General features: G+C 45.9%; 1 long non-coding RNA gene across 5 annotated transcripts in view; it reads right to left on the minus strand.

The window, feature by feature from the left end:
- Positions 1–20,330, minus strand: part of LOC116782122 — a 76,861-nt gene that overhangs the window by 7,355 nt on the left and 49,176 nt on the right. Inside the window, exons 5-8 of one of the 5 annotated variants that reach the window (XR_004355140.1) lie at positions 13,355–15,240; positions 12,947–13,086; positions 11,918–12,091; positions 869–1,121 (exon numbers count right to left, since the gene is read on the minus strand). This is a non-coding gene — a long non-coding RNA (uncharacterized LOC116782122). Of the gene's footprint in view, positions 1–607; positions 1,122–11,917; positions 12,092–12,946; positions 13,087–13,354; positions 15,241–20,330 lie in introns of those variants that run through there. The other 4 variants (XR_004355142.1, XR_004355138.1, XR_004355139.1 and 1 more) reach the window with 4 other exon arrangements.

Raw genomic sequence — 20,330 nt, forward strand, 5'->3', positions numbered from 1 at the left:
CATTCCGGGTGTTTGATCCGAGGAACTCACCAGTGAGACAGGAAATGTCAAGATTACATCATATGAATAATTTTTTTAAAGCCCTGAAAAAGACCTTGTTAAAGTCCATGTCTCTGCAGTGTGATCCCAGCTCCTTTTGGTTTTGCTTTGCATTTCCACTTCATGGGAACAGGCAGGCATATCCTCCCCCCAGATATCGCTTTACTTTTCCTTTCCTTTGATTTTACAGTGCTTTTGTTCACCATGGCCTTGGCACTCCCTGGGGCTGGTGGAGCAAATGCCCACTTTGCGGGGCCCCCCAAAGGAAAGATGTGTGGGATGCCCACTGGGCCGTGTGGAGCAGGCCATCGCTCCAGCATCTGAAGCCAAGCACAGGCCTTGGGCCTTTGGTGATGCTGGCTGCAGCCCAGCTTATCTGCACTGGGAAAGGATGAAGAAGATGTGGGAGTGGAGCTGCCAGCTCCTTCCCCATGTGTTTGCTTATGTTCTGGGTGGGCACCCTGGGCAGCCCAACTGTGCTGCAGGGAGATACCATAACTTCATAGAGCAAAACTGCACCTCGTTATTCCACTGATTTTGCAAAACTATTAAGGAGCATCCAACAGAGTATGTGACCCACACATGTTTAATTTCTTTTATGGTTTCTGTTATGATATATGCTGGATGTGTTTTTATAAAATGAAGATTTATTGGAACCTGAAATTTTATGGCTTTAAGGTTCAATTGAGTCCAGATTGTGAGTTTCTCCTTTTGGAAGAGGAGAAGAAGGTTTAAAAGAGCCCATCTGCCTGTGGCACTTATGAAACTCTAGGCCAAGGATGACACCTTTTCCCTTAACTTCCACTATAACGTCAAAGCAAAAATTTACCATCAAATGTTATGTCTTCCATGTGTGATGCTGTAGATATAGATCGTGGAAATTCTGTTGGGTTTCTTTCTTTTAAGTTATTATCTGTGCCATAAGAAAGTCAGGACTCAGTGTAGGATCCAAGGATGAGTGGCAAGACAGCACAAACCCAAACCGTGCATAATTATTGACAATGTGCCTTCACTTCAAAATGTGCTCTTGCGCTCTTGATTTTTCTCGTAAAAGCACAGCGATGCCTTTGCTGCCTGCAATGCTGAGGAAAGCAGAATGTTTTTAAAACACTGTAAGAGTGTAAGAGTAACTATTAAACACATTCCATGTATTCATGTAAAATTAAGCACAAACCAAAGCATTTTCTTGGATGGTAAACATAGCTTAGTAAAGAATAACATCAGTTCAGAAGAACACTCAGACGTTTGCTCTGGGATCTGCCCAGGGAGGTGGTAGACTCCCCATCCCTGGAGACATTCAAGGCCCCTGCTAATTGCTGGGGGTTTGGACTAGATGGCCTTTAGAAGTCCTTTCCAACCCAAACCATTCTGTGATTCTAGGAAGTAGCTCTGTTGACTTCTGTAAAGGTATTTTGCATTTGTGCCTGCCAGGCATGAGCAGGGCTGGGGGTCCTTGTACTGTGGGGTTTCAGTAAGAGAAGGTCTTATGGCTGCCCGCTCAGGAGCCTGGGGGAGCCAAAGTGTTCATCATCCACATGCAACATGGCAAGAAAATAAGGAAATGGTGTATTTCTGCTTTGCTGCCAGTGTCAAACAACTCCAAGTGCTCTGGTAGGAAGCGAACAGCATCCAAGGAAGCAGAGCCTAAGTCCAGCTCTCCAGTTACCACGACATAAGCAAACAAACAAGTTTATCACAAGTAATGAGGGCATTGTGCCAGCTTCAGTTAAAATAATGAAATGAAAAAAAAAAAATCAAACCCAAACCAACAAATCATTACAGCATGAGGAAAGTCCTGAATGAAACTGATTGTTCATGCCAACTCCAGAAATATATCTTGTCGTAAACTAGGGCCTCCACATCTGCTTCAGCACCAGCAGATTCTTTATAAACAGCCTCTTTAATTTTATCTAACAGCCTGTTCGCAGACATGCAGTCCAAAAATACATCTCCTTTTCCTCCTCACACTATCCTGAGCTTGGCAGGGCACCAAACATGAGGTTCAGCTCCTAGTTCAAAAAAGCCCTTCTTTAAGCATCGCCTGAACTTGATTTAATAAAAACTGTGTCCAGCTTCCTCCAAGCAGCGCTAATGGGATGCAGAGCCCTGTACTTCTCAGGGACTGTTCCAAACCTGCTCCGTGTTGGGCAGTAAGATTTTTTTTTATGGTGAAACAAAATTACTTTGCACTGGAGTTGGGGAACAGGCTAGTGTTCTCCAGAGTGTCTCCTCCGAGGAGTACAGAGCTTTGCTTTCAGATATGCCACCCTCTGAAAATGAGAGTGAGCAGGCAGCACAAGCCAAGCAGAAGCCACACAATGGGATGTCCTGGTGCCACTGATACTCCAAGGGATGCTCCAGTGCCTCTGGTATTCAGCCCCCTCCTCCTGCTGGCCCTGCCTTCCCTAGAGGAAGGAGAGAAAATCATCAAAGTCCCTAATCTGGCTTCCAATCCCCAAATTCCCCTGAGGGGGGAGATGAATCCAGCATGCCCCCAGTGTGGCACTGCACTGCCAAGTGCTTATAGGTGCTTCTGAAGGAAAGACTGGGTATTTACTGACAGAGAGGAGGTGTTATACTGGGGCTTGTTCCCAGAGGTTAGCCTCAACACTTGTAGCAGGACAACCACCTTTGCACCGCCTGATGCTGATGTTCCCAAGCACAGCACTGATTTTCTGTCTGCTGATTGCCTGGAAAAACTGGAAGGGGCATTGGCTGCCTTTTAATGTCAGGACAAGAGTGGCTGATGTCACCTTAGAAGATGAAATACCTCCCTGCTTAATTGCAGGCCCAAATTTCTCGAGGAAACTCGCACAACATCACATTCACCACAATGCAGGATTTAGTGCTCATTAGCTCAGTAGTTGAAAATGTTTCATAATTATCCTGTTCAACAATCCAAGGCATGGATTTTGAGCCTCAAAATTTGCAGTGATAAAGAAATATTAATGGCCTGGCACATCATGATATTCAGGGGAAAAGGATGTTTAATAGTTTCTCCTTATGGTTCAGTTGTTTATTTAAATTACTTGGAAACTAAACCAGCAGCAAACATAACCACTGCTGTCGGGCGGCACAGTTAACAGTAAGTCGAATTTATTTAGCAAAAGATTAAATGGAGTAAAATAAAGGAGGGGGTAATTTCTTGAGTGTTCAGTGAGGCAGATCCCATTGCCAAGACATGGAGGAGGATCAACAGAAATCCCCCAGAGCCCATCCAGTCACTTGGTTATTCTGACAGAGGCAAATGAGCAGCACAGATGTCAATGAAAGGAAACTACTGCTTTTGGCAAAGGATGCTGCAGGTCTGTAGTGACAGAGGGACTCTCAGTTGGTCTGGGGGATGCTGGTGGCACCCTGGTGTTTTTTATCACCTCCTGGAGGGATTTTCTGAATGATCCTTGTGGTTGTGCCAGGGAGGCTTGAGAGCCTTGTGCTGCTTGGCTGTCAGTTCCCAGCAGTGCTTGTCCTCTGCAATAGGAGGAAAAAGCGGGGTTTGCTGTGGGGGCTTGTGATCCCTCCAGTCAGGTACCAAATTGTACTTTACAAAGAGCACTGCATTCATCCTATGATACCTTACTGATCTGAACATGGCCGATGCCAGCCAGCTGAATTTCAGCTGAATATTTAGGAGAAACAAATCAAAGACAGTTAAATGAATGGGAGAAGTGGGTTTAGCTGCCCAGCTGTGAGCTGCAGTACACTGATCCTTTCTTTAACATACTACACCAGGAATGTAATTCAGTTCCAAATTATTAAAAATCTCGGCATTTTGTAAATCACATTTCAGAAACTATTTTAGTTGTACAAGCATCCACTTGTTAGCAGTATCAAAGTGCTAGTGATACCTGTGCACGCTCTGCAGGATTTCCTTTCATAACTACATTCACATCTCCCTAGCACGGGTTCAGATAACCTCAACTGAGATGTACATGTAGATCTTCCTAGCATTTCTTTTTTTGGCCTGTCTCATGACTGGTGGGGTCAAATGGAAAAGCCACTTCTGAGTTAAGAGGCCCAGAGGGATATGGTGGGCAGGGGAGCAGGATGTAGGCATGCACAGGCACATCTACTCAGGTGGTGGCTCAACCATCTTTGGAGAGGGATGGGGTTTTCCAGAGCCTCATCCAGCCAACGTTGGGAACTCTCCAAAGTCCTTTCAGCCTTGCTTACTCCCACTGGAGCTTGCAGGCAGTGATACTCTGGCTCTGTGCATTCTGTACAGAGTGCCTCTTGAAATCCTCTCAGGCAGAGATGCTAAAAGCCTTCTCCCAGTGAAGGCTGGAGGATCCAGCTCACTTGGGCTTAGCTGATACTGCACTAGGAAGAAGGATAAGAAGAAGGTTTGAAAAGGTCACACTGAGGCTGCAATTTCCAAACCAGTGTGAAGGAACTGGATGCCTTAACACTCTCCAGATTAAACACTTGTTCTTGCCTGTTAATGGAATATGCTGTAAAACAGCATTTTCTTTGCCTATTCAAGGACAATTAGAGGGAGGGACCCGCTAATACTCAGGAAAAAACTCTTTGTCTGCAGAAGCTGTTTTTCCCGACAGGTTGTTGGCAGAAAATAGTGACTTGTGAACAACCTGAGTCAATGTGGCTGCAACAACAGCAAAAGTGGAGGAAAGAAAACACAATCTCACAGGAAACGTAGACAGTAAACAGAGAAATAACAGGTCTGAGGCACCCATAGGTTTCCTGGATTCATTTCCCTCCTTTTCCAGCATTTTGCTGAGCACTATAGCACTATTCAAGCCATTATTACATTAAGAAGTTTTTTGGCTTTTCTGTCTGCAAAAATACTCATCACTTTTAAATTGAAGGCATCACTGTCTTATCTGGTCTGCAGCCAGAGGGACTGGAAGCAATAGAAGTGTGAACTTTCTCCTTCATCTCAGAGAACATTAACTTCAAAGCCCAGCCATAAACTTTCAGATGTAATGACTATTTGTCCAAAAGAGAAACACATCAGCTTGATCAATGACTGAAGAGTATAAAACACAGAGGTTACATTTGCTAAACACTTGGGAAAAATACATGGTTGTAGTGGGGTGTGTGGAGGTGGAGAGTTACTACTGAATTATTTGGGCAGGGGGGACTGAGGGGAAGCGTCAAGGTTGTCATGGGTGGTTGTAGGTTCAGCACTGAGTGGTTTCTGTCCCAGAGGAGGATGGGTTGCCATGTCAGAGTGCGCTCCAGTGTGCCCTTGGATGCAGACCTTCATTGTCAAGTGGGGACCTTGTGGCTGTGCCAGCACAGCCACACTACTGTGATGCTACTCCAAAAAACTGTGGGAGAAACCATTTCTTCTTGCAGCTGCTCAGAAGAGCATTCAGGACCACCAGCACTTTCTCTTGTGTCTTTGCTTCAGCTGTGTGAACGCTGACTAGAGAAAAACCTGCTCTGGGTGCAGCTGCCTTTTCCCTTGAGCTCCAGGGCACAGGGGCCAGGCAGTCAGTGTGCTAACAGAGCTGGTAAGGCATGCTCAGAGATTTCAGGTATCTTTGGTAAGATTCCCCACATCCTTCCTCTTTTTTTTTAACATGCTTTCCATTTTTCTGATGAAAATTCCATGGAAAAAGAGCGTAAGGATGTCTTTTTGTTTCCATGTCTTGCGTATGAGGAATCTAGATGGACGAGAATTATATCATGTGACTTTTTTCCGCAGTATAAGCATTGCCTTTCCTGATAACATCCCTTCTCCCCTCAGCCATTAAGACTTGTGGGAGGAGCTCAGACCTCACCCTCTCCCGAGGTGGTGGGTGTACGATCCTTGTACGTAGCACACAGTGCTTGGGGTGAGCACTTTGTAGGATTAATCAACTATTTGGTGGAAGTGTTTTCAAAAGAAGTAATTGGGACGACTTGCTGCTGGGCACCAGCTTCTGCTTGCTGAGGCTCCAGGGCTGGGGAATGCGATCCAGACCTGTGTGATTCCTGCCTGAAGATGGAGAGGAGGAAGTGCCAGAGTACGAACAGAGATTTTGAAAGGTTCGTAACATCTTCTGCCAACATGTTTTTTGAATCAGCCTTGCATGAACAAGTGAGAGCCCAGAAGAGCCGTGTCATCCTTGAAGGACAGCTGGGCTTGCTGAGGGGCTGCTCCATTTGGGATGGGAGACAAATGGTTGCTGCCACTGCATGGGGAAAAGAGATGTTGGTGGCATTGCTGGCTGCTCCACAGGCTTTGTTAGCACCTTGCTTTCCACCCATGCTGTGCTTGCCTGTCCCCTAATCCCTCTGCAAGGTGTTAAAATGCCTCTATAGGGAACCAAAGAGCAAACATGAGCCCTTCTTGCTCACCATATATGCTTATGTCTCCAAATCTCTGTTGGAGTGAATGGAGCTGATGGGGTGCACCCAGGTTCCTTGCCACATAGGTTGGGTGTTGAGATAGTGGCTCAGCTGTTGAAGTCTCTACCTGCCCCTAGATGTTCTCTGGCCTCTAGGAGGTCTCAGTGGCCTTCTCCAGGCTGTCCTCTCTCCCCTACTGCATTCCAAACTGAGCTCCTCCCAGCATCCTGGGGAACAAGCTGCGGGGGTGGCCATGAAGTGCTGGACCTGAGGACAGCAGTGGGGGCTGAGATGACATTCTGGAAATGTAAAGAACAACTTTGTGCTGAATCCGTCTTGTCACTCTCCTCCTCATGGCACATCACCTTCTGCCCTGCCTTGGTCTCAATGGAGATTCCAGGGACAAGGACAGATAATAGTGGGTAGAGGTGGGGCAAGAGGAGCAATAGGGGGGTAGGTAAGTTATTTATTTTAAGGGTCAGATGGCTTTACTCAGGCAAAACCAGTGCAATACCAGCAGGTCTCCCAGTCAGTTGATCCCCATGGGTGTTGGTGGAGCAGTGCTCAGCTTCCCCTGTAACACCACTGTTGGAGGGAGGCAGTCGGACTCCTTTTCCCCTGTAAAGTCATACCTGTGCTTTGTAGGCATGTTTCAGTGCATTTCAGTCTGGTCTTTGTGAAGGGATCCACTATAGCAATCCCTTTTCAGTGCCTGGAGTCCTATTTTTTACCTCCACTGGATCATGTCCTGGGCTTCAAAGCCTACAGGGAGCAGTGACCCATTTTATTACACTGTCGTAAAGCAATGGCCTTTCTCTGTTCCTGTATAAATAATAAATAGTAATTATATTTGTACATGGAGGCCTGCCAGAGGCCGTGAGTATGAGACTTGAGATTTACTTTGAAAAAAAGAGGAAAACAAGAATCCTGACAGCTTTTTACCTGGCTGCACAGCTGTGCTGAAAGAGGTGCCCTGCGGATCAAAGGGAACCCGCTCCTGTTCTCCCCAGGTGCTGCAGTGCTTCACCTATTAGAGCAGATATTAGTTATCAGGCAGCAGTGCTATGAACAGCACAAATGTGCACTTTGCTCTTCAGAGGCTAGGAAAGCCAGAAGGATGCCAGATTAGATTTAGGAAAGCACATATGGATGTGTTGCCTTCTTCAGCCTTCCTCCATTGCTCTGGAGGAAGACAGAAAGCACGGCTGTGGACAATCACAGCTGTAGAAGCATAATTGCAATTGCTGTCTGAGAGCTGCTTAGTGCTTCTGATAATCCTTGAGATCTGCAGTGAGTGCCTACAGTATGAAGGGAGAGTATCTGAAGGGAGAGTATTGGGGGCAGGGATAAGAGCACAGGAACAACTCTGCAGAAGGATTGAAAAAAACCCACCTCTAACCTTTCAGTGTTTACATTTCACTGAGGGAAAAGATTGTCTGAGGCAAAAGCACAAGTTCAGAATGAAGCCCAGATTTCCTGATCTGGGATTTCAGGTGTTTGGAAAGTGTCTCTGATGTAAAGTCCTATATTGTGGCTTTCTCTAAAGGCTGAGCTCAGCTCTCAACCTCTTCACTGGCCAGAACTACAGAACCAGTCCACTGACAGCAAATTCCACCAGTTCTTTTCATACATTCAAAGGGATGCTTAGCTTCTGGGGACATAATGGGAAGATGACAGCAGTGAAGTCTCATTTCAGTGTCACGATCAACTATGTTTCAGAAAAACCTCCCTCTAAACCCCATGCACTGCATAACAGATGGCACATCTGTTTCTATTTCCAGTATGATCTCACTAATCACTTTTTAAGAATCTAGCATCCAGGGTTAATCAACATGAGCTGAATTACAGTAAAGGTTCCTACAGCAACAGAAAAATCCTGTGCAACTCCCTTTCCTCAAGTTACCCTCTTGGACAGTGAGGTTCATCCTCTGAATTCTGTGCAAAGCCTCATGATCCCTGAAAAGCCAGGGCCTCTCTCCAAAGACCTTCTGCCTCTCTAGGCCTTTGTCTATTTGACAAGGCAGATCTGCAAATAATTGACTTTCTGTTTGGTAGTCAAATTAAAAGCTAAAAATGCATGGTACAGGTCAACGCCAAACTCCTCACAGAAATGGAAGGGCAGATTCCCAAGGAGACTTTGTCCTCAGCCCCAAGGCCTATGAAGAGAAGCTATCACCCACTATAACCCACTGCCTACAACATAGGCTCAGAGCACACAGGATGAAAATTCAACCCCCTTCAGTTTCTCATATGGAAAAGTATTTTAAAAAAAGTTTCCTAGAAGCAGTATCACACCCAGTGTGCCAGGCAGCACCTGAGGCATGTTGAGAGAGAGGAGAACAAGGCAGGAGACTGGCTTAGCCTAGCCGTGCCTATGCTGCTCAATACAAGCAGGCCAGGGCAGAATGGCACTGCTGAGCTCACAGGCACCATGCCTAGAGCTTGCTTCCAGAGGATAGAATTTGTCTTGGAAACAGCTATTTGTAGGGATCCAAACCAGATCTTAGAGTTAGCAAAGAGCTCAGCAGAGAATAAGTATAAGTCGAGGGCTGGAGTCCATCTCTTCATTGCTGGTGATGTAGATATGCCTGTCAGATGCACCTACAGTGTCAGAAACAACTCCCCATCTGACTTGTGGGCCCTCATCCTTGATTGTTCCCATCATGTTGGTTAGCACATACCTGTGTTGTCCTCTGGACCTGGACAAGCAGCTCCCTCCATCCGCCAAGCAGCACTGCTCTGGGCATAGCTACTCCAAGGACAACTTTCAAGAGTGACATGGACAAGCTCTGTCTCCCTTCCCTCATGATGCTCCTCCAGCATGGTCCCTTCAGCCTTTCTATCCTCCAGCTCTCCTGAATGCTCTCATTCCTCAGTTCAGGGCATGCAACACACCCTATGGAATCCCAACACTGGTGAGCTATAGCATTGTCTTCATTATCCTGGGCATATTATGCTGGGACAAGAAAACACCAAACCTAAAAAAATATTAGTTTTCTCTTAGGTCCATAGGCACAACACACAGGGCCAAGCTAAGCTGGAGTCAAGTGCCATGTCATGCAGTCAGGGCCAACCTACTTCATGTTGGCTGGCCCTGAGCAGCCAACTCTACTCTGACACAGCTACTCTCATCCACTACCTCCCAGATCCCAGGGCAGCTCTCTGTTTCAGGCAGTTTAGCCCCACAGATATTTCTGCTCTACCTGGTCCAATAAACAGTGTAAGTAATTTAGACAACATTATACTCCAAGCAAGAGGATTACAAGGGCCCTGTTGCAGGTTGTCCCACAGCCTGAAGATGTAGCACAGCTACACTCCAGCTGAGGCTTCCTTGTGAGATCAGCTTCAAAAAAGGTTTTTTTAAAAAAAAGCAAGTAATTTTGATGTTTTTAATTTTCTGGGCTAATTCTGATAAATGGATTGCGCACCAATCATCAGATAGCTTTGCTCAAACAGAAACTGTATTTTTCAATGAATAAACTGTTCTTCAGAAATCATTTGATCTACTCGTATTCCCTTCCCACTGAATAACCTTCCCACAATGAATAACCGGGGCCATTGTTGTGATGGAGTGGCCCCGGCCTGGCCCGGAACTCGGGCGCATGGCGTGGCCCCGGCCCTGGGTGCTCGGGCCCAGCCCCGGGTGTGGAAAGGAGAGAGAGAGGGGGAGCTTCGCCGGCGTGGACCGTGCCCTTGTGGGAGATGAGAGGGGGAGCCTCGGAGCACACAGAGAAGGACAACTCTAAACCTGGGCAGATGGAGCTTGATTAGCCCTGTAAGGCCATCCATCTAAGAGAAGGTCACTCTAAACAAACCTACGTCCTGAGGACCTCGCTGCCACTGTCCAAGCTCGCTCGGCCCTGGTAGATGAACCTTAGGATTAAAGGGTGGGTTCAGTTCCGTGCATACTGCATCTCACCTAAGAAATCCATTGTGCAGGCTCGAAGGCCTTACCCACATTTGCATACCACCTAAGGAGTCTTTCTGCTGTGCCTTTTGCAACCAGACGTGCCTGTCTCATATTGGCCTTTTTAGCCACCAGCGCGATTGTAACAAACGTGAGTAGAGCCCTTCCCAGGTCTTCGTTCGCGAAGCCTAGCCATGATTCCCTTCCCACTGCAACAGGAGTGGGAAGGGAAGTTGTAGGTAGTGCTTCATGTATGATCATCTCTGCTCTGGCTCTAATGTAGCCACCAGCTGGTCTTACTCTCTGCCTGCTCTTCTGCTTGGAGACACCAAGGATCATCAGCAGACTTCATCTCTCACTGTGGGAAGGTTCTTCCTCAGCCACACTTCTCCCACTGCCCTCAGCATGGCCAAGTCAAGATTTGGTTACTTAATTTCCATATCAAGGATTTTTAACTACTATATCCTTGCTTTCAGGACACAAATCTTTATGACCCCATCAGGTTATGCCATCTGTTGTCTTTTATATTTTAAACAGCTTCCTAGGGACAAATATAAACACAGTAACACTAATGTTTGTTACCAGGACATGTCAGTGGGACTTCACAGGTGGCTTAGCTGAGAATGGCCACAAATCACAGAATCATAGAATGGTTTGAGTTGGAAGGGACCTTAAAGATCATCTAGTTCCAAATCCCCATCATGGGCATAGATGCCACCCACTTGACCTGAGATGTCCTCTGAGGACAAACTACTTGGCCCTGATTTTTTCCCCCCTCCATCACCATAGGTACCAGCATCAGTCACCAGGGTCCCCCAAAGCCCACTGGAGCCATAACAGGCTGCTAAAATGGCAGCCTTGGCACTTGTAGGTCGACCACAGCCAGTGGGGGTGAAAGCCAGGCGTTTGTAGGTGTGCTTCTTTAAAATCTGATTTATTTTAGCAGGACTTTTACAGTGTGCAGCTGGCTGTGGTGGCCAGCAGACATGGTAGTGTCCAGGCCAAGAAGACATTGGGGCTGGTGAGGGACTCCTGGAACCCTTTGGGGACCACGTGGTTTAACCTGCTTTGGCTGACCCTGTTTGAGCAGAGGACATCTTGGCCTAGACAATCTCCAGAGGTGCTTTCCAACCTCAACCATTGAGTGAGATTTATTTAAACCTCTGGCATAAAGCACAGTTATTTTCAAGTATTCCATCAATTCTCAACTCAATACAGGAAATGTGGCTTTCAAGGCCAACAGCACATTGAACCTTTACCAGACTGAGGCCAGAGATTCAGAGGGGCTTTAACAACTTAACAAACCAGGGAAGTACAAAACGTGCCATACAAGTCAGACGTTTCTATGCAACAACCATATGATCGAAAGTTTCTCACACAAAACCATTTGCTGTCAGGACAGAGTGGAGCCAAGTCAGTGTGATTCAAGTTTTTAGAGTCAATTTTGTAAAACTTCAGAAGGAGTTACTCAGTGCCACCCAGTGTTGGCAGAAAGAAAAAGGAAGGTTAAATATGGTTACAACTGGGTGTAGCCCATTGAAACAGGAAAAAAATCCCAGCTCTTGCTTTCTGTATCAGGGGTGAGCAATTCCACAGAAACTGTGTAGCACTGATGTCCAAGAGATACGTGTCCCAGAGCTGAAATGGCTTAGCCACCTTGTTAAAAAAACCTACCACTTTGTATATTCACTTTTCAAAGCAGGTAATTAGTTTGAGATGCAGATGGTCCCTTTTGCCACAAGACTCACTCCCCTAGTCTGACATCAGTGTGAGAAAGTTGTGCTGACTTTTCTGGTTAGGTGCTCAGAAGTTTAGATGAGAAACAACTGTATAAGATGTATCTCTTTCCTAAAATAAATAAATACAGTTAGATATTACCTTTTCCCCACTTTGTCTCAGATGTTGCACATGACCTGACTTTTCCTTGAATCCTTTAAAATGATACAGGATCTCATGTATATCAGACATGAAAATACTCTCCCAGTTAGGATCTTCGGACGGCTGAATAACTGCACTCATGCTTTTGTCCTTCAAAGGACTATATAGTGTTGGGTTTGGAAGCTGTTAATTCACTTGTCTACCACTGGTTTCTGTGTTGCCATAGTTATTATACTGTCTCCTTGCATTGGCTAGCCAAATGGCCAATTCGCTTTGGCCCAGCAGCCTTTATAAGCTGTGGGAAATTTGAATAAACTCTCTTCTTCGCTGCTGGACTCCTGCGTGCTGCGTGGTCTCTTGTCTCCTGGCTTGAGTGCCTCCGCCGCATGTCCCTGCCATGAGGGACGGGCAGCGGGGGGGTGACTCCAGCCCTGAAAACCTTCTCAGAGCGGCCGGCAGTGACCCCCCAGAAACCCCACGATATAGAATCACAGAATGGTTTGGGTTGGAAGAGACCTTAAAGATCGTGTAGTTCCAATCTCCTTGCCATGGGCAGGGACACCTTCTACCAGACCAGGTTGCTCAGAGCCCCATCCAACCTGGCCCTGAGCACTTGAACACATCATGGTCCCATTTAACAGCCATGGACAGTGAGATTCTGAGCAGGCACTGTCCTCCCCAGACGGGAGAGCTGGGGCATGGCCAAGGGGGGATGGAGGAGATCTGGAGCCAAGAACCCAAGCAGGAAGGGGAAAGCAAGGCCCTGAGATACCTCAAACCCACCAGATATTGGTGGATCAGGGCCTCCCAGGGTTGCGGTTTCACCTGTTGTGGCCACGACAGAGAAATCCTCCTTCTACCATTTTAGGCTCCTTCACTCTGCTCTGAAGTATTCTCATTGCCCAGAGGGAAAAAAAAGACAACAGTGGTTTGAGTGATTCTCTGCCCATTCTTTATTTCACCCCCTAGAGGAAAAAGGCCAAGGAGAGACTGACACAGGAGTTTATCTCAGATTGATACAACAAAAACCCAACAGCAAACTGCAGAGTTAGCTGTCCTCTGAAGTGGCATCACCTCCATGAGCTGCCATGCTGGCACTCCATATTTCTGGGTAGAAGGGCTCCCTACTGGCATTTTTACTTTTTTTTTCCCCACCCATGAAGCCATCTACCAGTCACACAGCCAATCCCTTGGATTTGTGCCTGCTGACAACAAGTCTCCTTTCTCACTTACCTTTCACTAAGTGCTGGGAAACAGGCCAGGCAATGTGGCCACACATTACATGCTGAAAACTCCTCTTCTGGGGCCAACACACCTGAGGTGTTTTTTTCTTTTCTCGCTAGTCCCATGAGGTTCCTGGGGGACCTGGGAGCTGGGTTGTCTCTGCTGGCTCCTGTTGAAAGACCTCCATGATCATTAATTGCATCTACAGTCTCACTAGGGCCCTACGTATCCTAGGTGCTCTCCACAGCTATGAGAATCTTAGTCCTCCTCTTACAGAGCGCATAATTTAAAACCCAAGGCAGAAAATCACAGAAAATTCCTGTGACAACCGCTCAGCTCGTGCCTCAGGAATTCATCAAAAAGATAATTTTCCCAAAGAAGGCCATGGGACACAGTGTGCACAGAAGGAGTTGGTGGAGGAAGGAGACCAGACAAATACAGCATTCTTGGAAAAAAAAAAGTATCTGTGTGCATCCCCCCAGTTAGGAAGGTTTACAGAGTAGGTTCACAATGAGAGACAGTCCCTGCTCCGGAGGTTTTGCAGTCCCAGCAATCAGAATGAAATAGGGGAAAGGCAGAAGCAGGAGACTCGTCAGTCCCTGTGTTACACAGAACAACTCTGCTCAGTTTGCAGGTCCGAGGCATTTTTAAGCCTATAAATAAACTGAGAACGTTAATGATGCCATTAATCTCCACTGGCTGCCGTCCCAGCTATTTTCAGTGGCGAGGTTACCTTGTTTCTCCCAGCAAAAGTAGGTCTCAAGGGGAGGGTCAGGCGAGCAGTGGGGATGGATGCTTTGTGCCCAGGGCCGGGGCCAATACCCTCGGCGTGAGGACACTGCCACCATCCTTGGCAGCCCAAGGAGGAGGTGTCCCAAAAGCCAGCAAGCCAGCACAAAACAGACAAAACCAGACATCAGATAATAAATGATGGGAAAAAGCAGAGTGCTGCCAGCTGTAGAGGGAAGCCTGTGACTGCCCCTGTTGCAGCCCTATGGCAGAGGTGTCTTCTCCATCTCCTGCAAGGAGACCCTCTGCTCCTCTGTAGCTGCTGGGAGCCTGCTCCACCACCTCTGCCTTTCCGAGGACAGGAAGTGGCAGGGCTCAGAGCTACAGAACGGGGGGGAGCCCAGGATGGGACAGGCCAGGGCATCACAGCACACTAGCCCAGGGCAGGGAGTGGCTGGAGTGCAAGTCCCTGGGGAAACGAAGGCTGCCTTGAGACAGCTTCTTGCCCGGTATAGCTCTGAGGTTCATCTTACAAGTATACCATGCTTTTGTTTATTTTATTATTTCTGTTACAATATGCCAGGAAAAAATATTATTCCTAAAAGAAAATAAGTTCACACTTACTGGAAAAAGGTGCTTTCGAAAATCAAGTCTACACATTGCTTTCCTTTGACCTGCCTGCTCAGATATCCAAGACAGTTGGATACCATCACAGAGAAATTAATGTTCCAGTGCCATCAGAAAATAACACTGTCCAGCTTTTTCTTTTCTCTTCTGCAATGAGCTCAAGATGTTGAGACATTCACCAAGTAATATTACAAAAGAATCATTCACACTCTGGTCCCAGGTGACATGTGGCTACTGTAGCTATTAGGACTTACCCTCCCTCAGTGGCATAAGAGTCAGTTTTCCAAACTTCTCAGGAAGTACCTACTGGTTTTTGTTCTTTGTGTTGCTTAGTGTTGTTTCCTGAATGCTTATGTCTACAGTGGTCTGAATGCCTTTACAATGTACCAACTAGGAAAAATTAAGAGAAATTTGATATTTTTCTTACCTTAACAATGATATTTTGGGGCCAAAGTCAGCAACTTCTCTGTGGAAGATCCGGCCTGCTTGACCTGGATTGAAGCTCACAAACAATGCAGTCTGTTCTCCCTCAGGAACTGCTACAAAATGCATTTAATTTACTTGAGTTTTGCTATTTTCCCTCAATTATATCCACTGTACAATCTGAAAGCACTGCTGATGCTATGGCTTCCATGCTGCACCTGCTGTTTACCCTCTTCTAGGGGACATGCAGGATATGGTCATTGGTATAAACTGCAGGAGCATCACTCTCAGTAGGGAAGTGGGGGAAGAAAAGCCCCTCAGAGGTATTCTGTGTCTGAAGAAACAGCATGTCCAATAAGGAACAAACCTGCAACTGCAATCTTGCACAAGATACACAGAGATACTCCAGATAGACTTAAACATTCAACTTGACAAATTAATCACCTTGTCAAGCAAAGGAAGTCATTGTGGTCAGAGTGGTCATGGAAAGTAACTAATACTCTCCATTTGCAGCATCAGGCAATTAAGGATTTAAAATATTACAAGAGAGGAGAACTGAGATATTAGAGAAGAAAACATATACACAGGAGTGAAGACAGCAACATATAAAGGCAGGAAAATGGAAAAGAAATGCCAGAAATGTTTCATATTGACCCAAATAAATAACAACCTCAAATGAAATGGTTCAGGCTTGTTTCATATGGTAAAGATACAGGCTAAGCCAAGCGAATGGTCTCAGGCTAGTAGCAAAGAAGAAATTATTTCCCTAGAGAAAAAAGGCATCTGTTTATTTATCTCGGTTATGAAAATGTCCTTGTCAGATATTGGCTGAGCTCTCTCTGGGCTGGTCACTTACCTCCTCCCAGCTTCAGAAGAGACCTCTAAACCACTGTCCCTGCAAACACGATGCATCTGTGCAGTTATCCTTCTTCTTCCCAGGAGCACTGAACTACCTGAGTGGTTTCAGAAGGCACAGACCTTCCCCATGCCTGGAAAATCCTGCTACAGAAAAATGTGACTGCTAGTAGCAGTAATACTGGAAGAGATCCTTGTACTTCCCTGAAGCCTCACCTGCACAGAATCACTCTGTAGGGACAGGGTTACATTAAACGTGCCTTTCATGGCAATACCAGGCAAAAAGATTCCTCCTTGCTCACCCCACTGCTGACCCCAGAGCATGGCTACTTGCTGTCACAGCGCTTCCTTGCACCAGGAGGGAAATACCGAGGACCAGGGGCCAGAAATGATCAGTCATAAATAAAATCTAGCAAAAACTTGTTGCTGCTTAGAAGAAATCAACAAAGAAAAAACCTAAGTCAGGGAGTTCTCTGCTTGGCACATCAATGATGAGGTGATGCACTGCAGCTCAGAAGCTGGAAGGAGCAGCTAGAAAAGCAGTGGGCATTGCTGCCAAAGGTTAGCCTCAAACTATGGCCAGTGTTTCCACATTTCCACAAGGATGGAAAGAAGGGTGACAGTGTCTCAGACAAGCAATAGGTGGATCAAGGTGGGAGAGCTGAGCCCTGCACCCAGGCTTAAGTGAATTGATACACGCAAGCCCTGACTGACAGCACTGGCGACTCCAGGAAGGCCTGAGGACTCACACCTGATCTACACATTTTGGGGAGCAGAAAAGTAGTGATTCATTAGATCAGTCATAGAAATGTGAAATTCTCTTTTGTTAATGCTGACAACTAACTCATATTTGCCTGGTACAATGGGTCCTGATGCCTTTCCCTAGGGATACTCGGGTATGTGGCAGTAGAAGCCCATTGTTGCCTTCTGTAGGACCAAGATGATGCTGTGCTGGCCAGGCAAGAAAACAATGTTGCTGCTTTGGTTCTAAGCGAGTGCTGAACAGGACACAAGAACACTGGAAAATGCCCACAGCTACATAAATGTGGCATTCCAGTGTGCCCTGAAGCAGCAGAGCCTCCTAGTGCTGCTGGTCTGAGTGGACTGCGTTAGCTAGTTCGGGTTTCTCAGAGTCCTGGAGGAGACATTAGACAGTTGTGAGATTCAGTCTCTAATTAGGTCCCTGTAGTGGTAAGATTGCTTCCTTTATAATCACTCAGTGGGAACTAGTACTTTATCCTCTGTACTCAAATTTTTATTTCTTTCACCCTCATTTTCTCTCCAATGCCTGGAATCTCCAGTCCACTGGATGACAGCTGCAAAAGCCTATGACATTCACTTTAAGGATGATTCTTTTCAGTTGGTTCACATTTCCTTTTGACAAGCTCTTCTAGTGATATTTACTGAAACTAATGAATTAACTCACAGCTGGACCACTTGCTAGTCTTTTCAATCCAGAGCTGTTTTAAATCTTGATTAGCTGGTTTGATTTGTAAATCTCACAGGACTGCTAAGTCCAAGCTGTTCTATCTTACTCTGTGTTCAGGAGGCAGTTCCTGGTTATGCAGAGCAGCAGTACATTCAGGGGGACTCCACCTCTCCAGCAGGTAGAAAAACAGTGTATTATCCAGAGGGAGCAGTTCAGTTCACATGGAAAATTATTTAGATAGCTGGAAAAGAAAAAGTCTTGGTATTTTAAGCGTCTGTGAAAAACAATGCAATGCAATACATATTACATTTCACAAGCATCTTGCACAAGCAATATTACACAAATGCATCTTTCTCCATATTTTTGCAGATCCTCTTTTCTGTTTCTAGCTTCTGAGCACATCCCTAGCAGTCCAGCATTTCAAATTAGGATCCTTATTTGAGTTCAAACATGAAATTAGTCTAATTTCTATAGATTCTGCCCTCTCAAGTTCCAAGCTTCTTATAGGGGTCAGCAGGTGTTCGGCTGTTGTGGCTGTCAGGTCATTTGCATTTTGGCAACCAACTGTGGCTTTAGGCACCCGATTTCCAGCGATTTGACTCCCAGTTCTAAAAATTTGGCCTGGAGGTAAGCAGCAAACTGGAATTTGTAGCCCAGAGCCTGGGAACATGCTAGTCATGTAGTTGCTTAAGTTCAGTTGAAAAGTGAATGCACATGCAGGCTCTTCACTTGTTTGAAGACTTACAGCAAAACAGGAAGTTATTAGTATCAGAGCCCAAACTGACTTGAGAGTCAAACAATATCAAACAAAAGGTGTCACCCCTTTTCCTGTTTATATCTTGCTAGTTTAGAAGACAGGGGAGATGAAGAGTCAAAGAGTTTCTCAATTTGGTGCAACAAGGCAGTTGAAATCGAACTGGCAAACTGTACCTCATAACAGTAAATACATGGCATCTCTCTCCAAGACTTTAAAGTTTTTGCTGTACTTTTAAACAAACAGGCAACCTATTTTGAAATGATGGGGTGGAGCAGGACAAAAGAATGCAGTGCAATAGCATTCAAGAGTTTAGACAAAGTGAGCAATAAATGAAACTACAGGGGAGGGTAATCGTCTGCCTTGATATAATTATCTCAGGAAAACACTGTATCTAAAGAACTTCCTCCTCAGAAAGTGTCATTTGATTTTCAAATAACACAGGTCATTAGGACTACAGTTCCATGTTGTGTCTGCATGATGGTTTATCAAAGCAGGATCAAATTACTGCCAGAGTCCTGGGAGGAAGCTCTAAGGTAAAGGAAAAATACTGTACATGCTGGCTTACCACAACACAGTGTAGAAATGAGCAGAACTCGCTGGACTCATGGCCCAGCCTCATCACATCAGCACAGCACAGGCCAGACTGCACCTAGCCCCCTGTTTTCACTGCTGGTTAATACAGTATTTTCTTTCACACAAGGACAACTTTAAAAATTGTCTTTTCTAAAAGGGAACTGGACACAGTCCCTCCTTGAAAGATGAGATTGACCAGGAAACCCTGCAGAGAGAACAGTCAGCACTGGGAAAAATGGAGTGCTGACCTGTTGGGATGTGGGGTTGTTGGGTGCCTGAGCTCTTATGTGTTTTGTCAGCCACTGTGAAGGCAACAGGGCCTGGGAGCTGCTTTTCTGACCTCCATATTCTTCTCAAAAGACTCATGTTGGGCACAGAAAAGCTGGTACTGAACAGACAAAAGGCAAACCCCAAGCATATTTATTTGGTTTGACTTAAAATTGGGTAGGTCATAGTTCCCAGCATAACTTGGGTTTTCTTTAAAAAACAAAACACAAAACAGTATCAGTAGGTGTCAGTTCCCTTGGAAAGGTTTCCTTTGTCTTGAAGGAACAAGAGACTAAAAGAGTGAAAGAACCTAGCAAACGAGTCCTCACGTGCAGAGTTATCTGGAGGTTTGGCCTCTTTCTTTATTCCCATTCTATCTTGCTGAGCCACTCACATCCACGCAAAATAAATTTCTAGTAGGTAATCACTCCCACAGAGTCCTACACCTCTCAGTTTACACTAGAAAAACACTCTTTGAACTGCAGAAGATTAAAAAAATGGGGGTTCATTTTCTTTTCAGCCCTTGATAAGGTTTTAGCTGCAAATGCAAGGCAAGAGTCACACTGTCTTCTTTCCACAGAGGCTGCAGATGTCAAACAAAAACATCATAAATTTCCTTGCTACCTAAAGGAGACCTGCTGTACATGACTTGCAGGCACCACCATCTCTGACAAGATTTGTTACCTACACTATTGATGTACAAATCCTCAAGAGAAGGCCCAGCGGTTGGCTATCCCCCAAAATGGCCTCTTATCTCCGCTCAGGTCACTTTAGGGAGTGCTGAGTAAAGAGGGGTACACCAAGCAGCTGCCAGGCTCCCAAACAGATACTTTTGTGATCATGGCTACAGTCCTTACTAGACTCTTTCATTGTCCCAAACTTCACCACTACAAGGGAAGGAAAAGACTGTTAACAAGAGGGCACAGGACCACGGGATGACAACATGGATGGCCCCACTGGCTGGCAGATACAGTTGCATGTTACAGCTGAGTCAGTCTAACAGCTTCTTGCCGAAGATGTGGTCAGCTCCTTACTGGCTCTAGTCCTGTGTTCCCACTCCTGACTTTGCTGACTCCTACCCCCTAGAGTGAAATGCTGTTTCACATATCTAAACCAAAGAAATCAAACTAAATCAAGTAAGTCTCGTGAGTCCCAGCCTAGATTCTTAGCTGCTAGACCTTTCTTACAAATTGGGAAAGGAAAAAAAATAAGGAGAGGGCAGAGACAGGACCTTTAAAGGCTTGGATTCACAGTGATCCCATACTATTGCCCCTGCCTCTCCTTCTCTCCCCAGCTACCCCTCCAGCAAGCTCCAGTTTCAGACC

Source organism: Chiroxiphia lanceolata, chromosome 2, assembly GCF_009829145.1.
Source record: "Chiroxiphia lanceolata isolate bChiLan1 chromosome 2, bChiLan1.pri, whole genome shotgun sequence".
NCBI classification, from domain to species: Eukaryota; Metazoa; Chordata; class Aves; order Passeriformes; family Pipridae; genus Chiroxiphia; species Chiroxiphia lanceolata.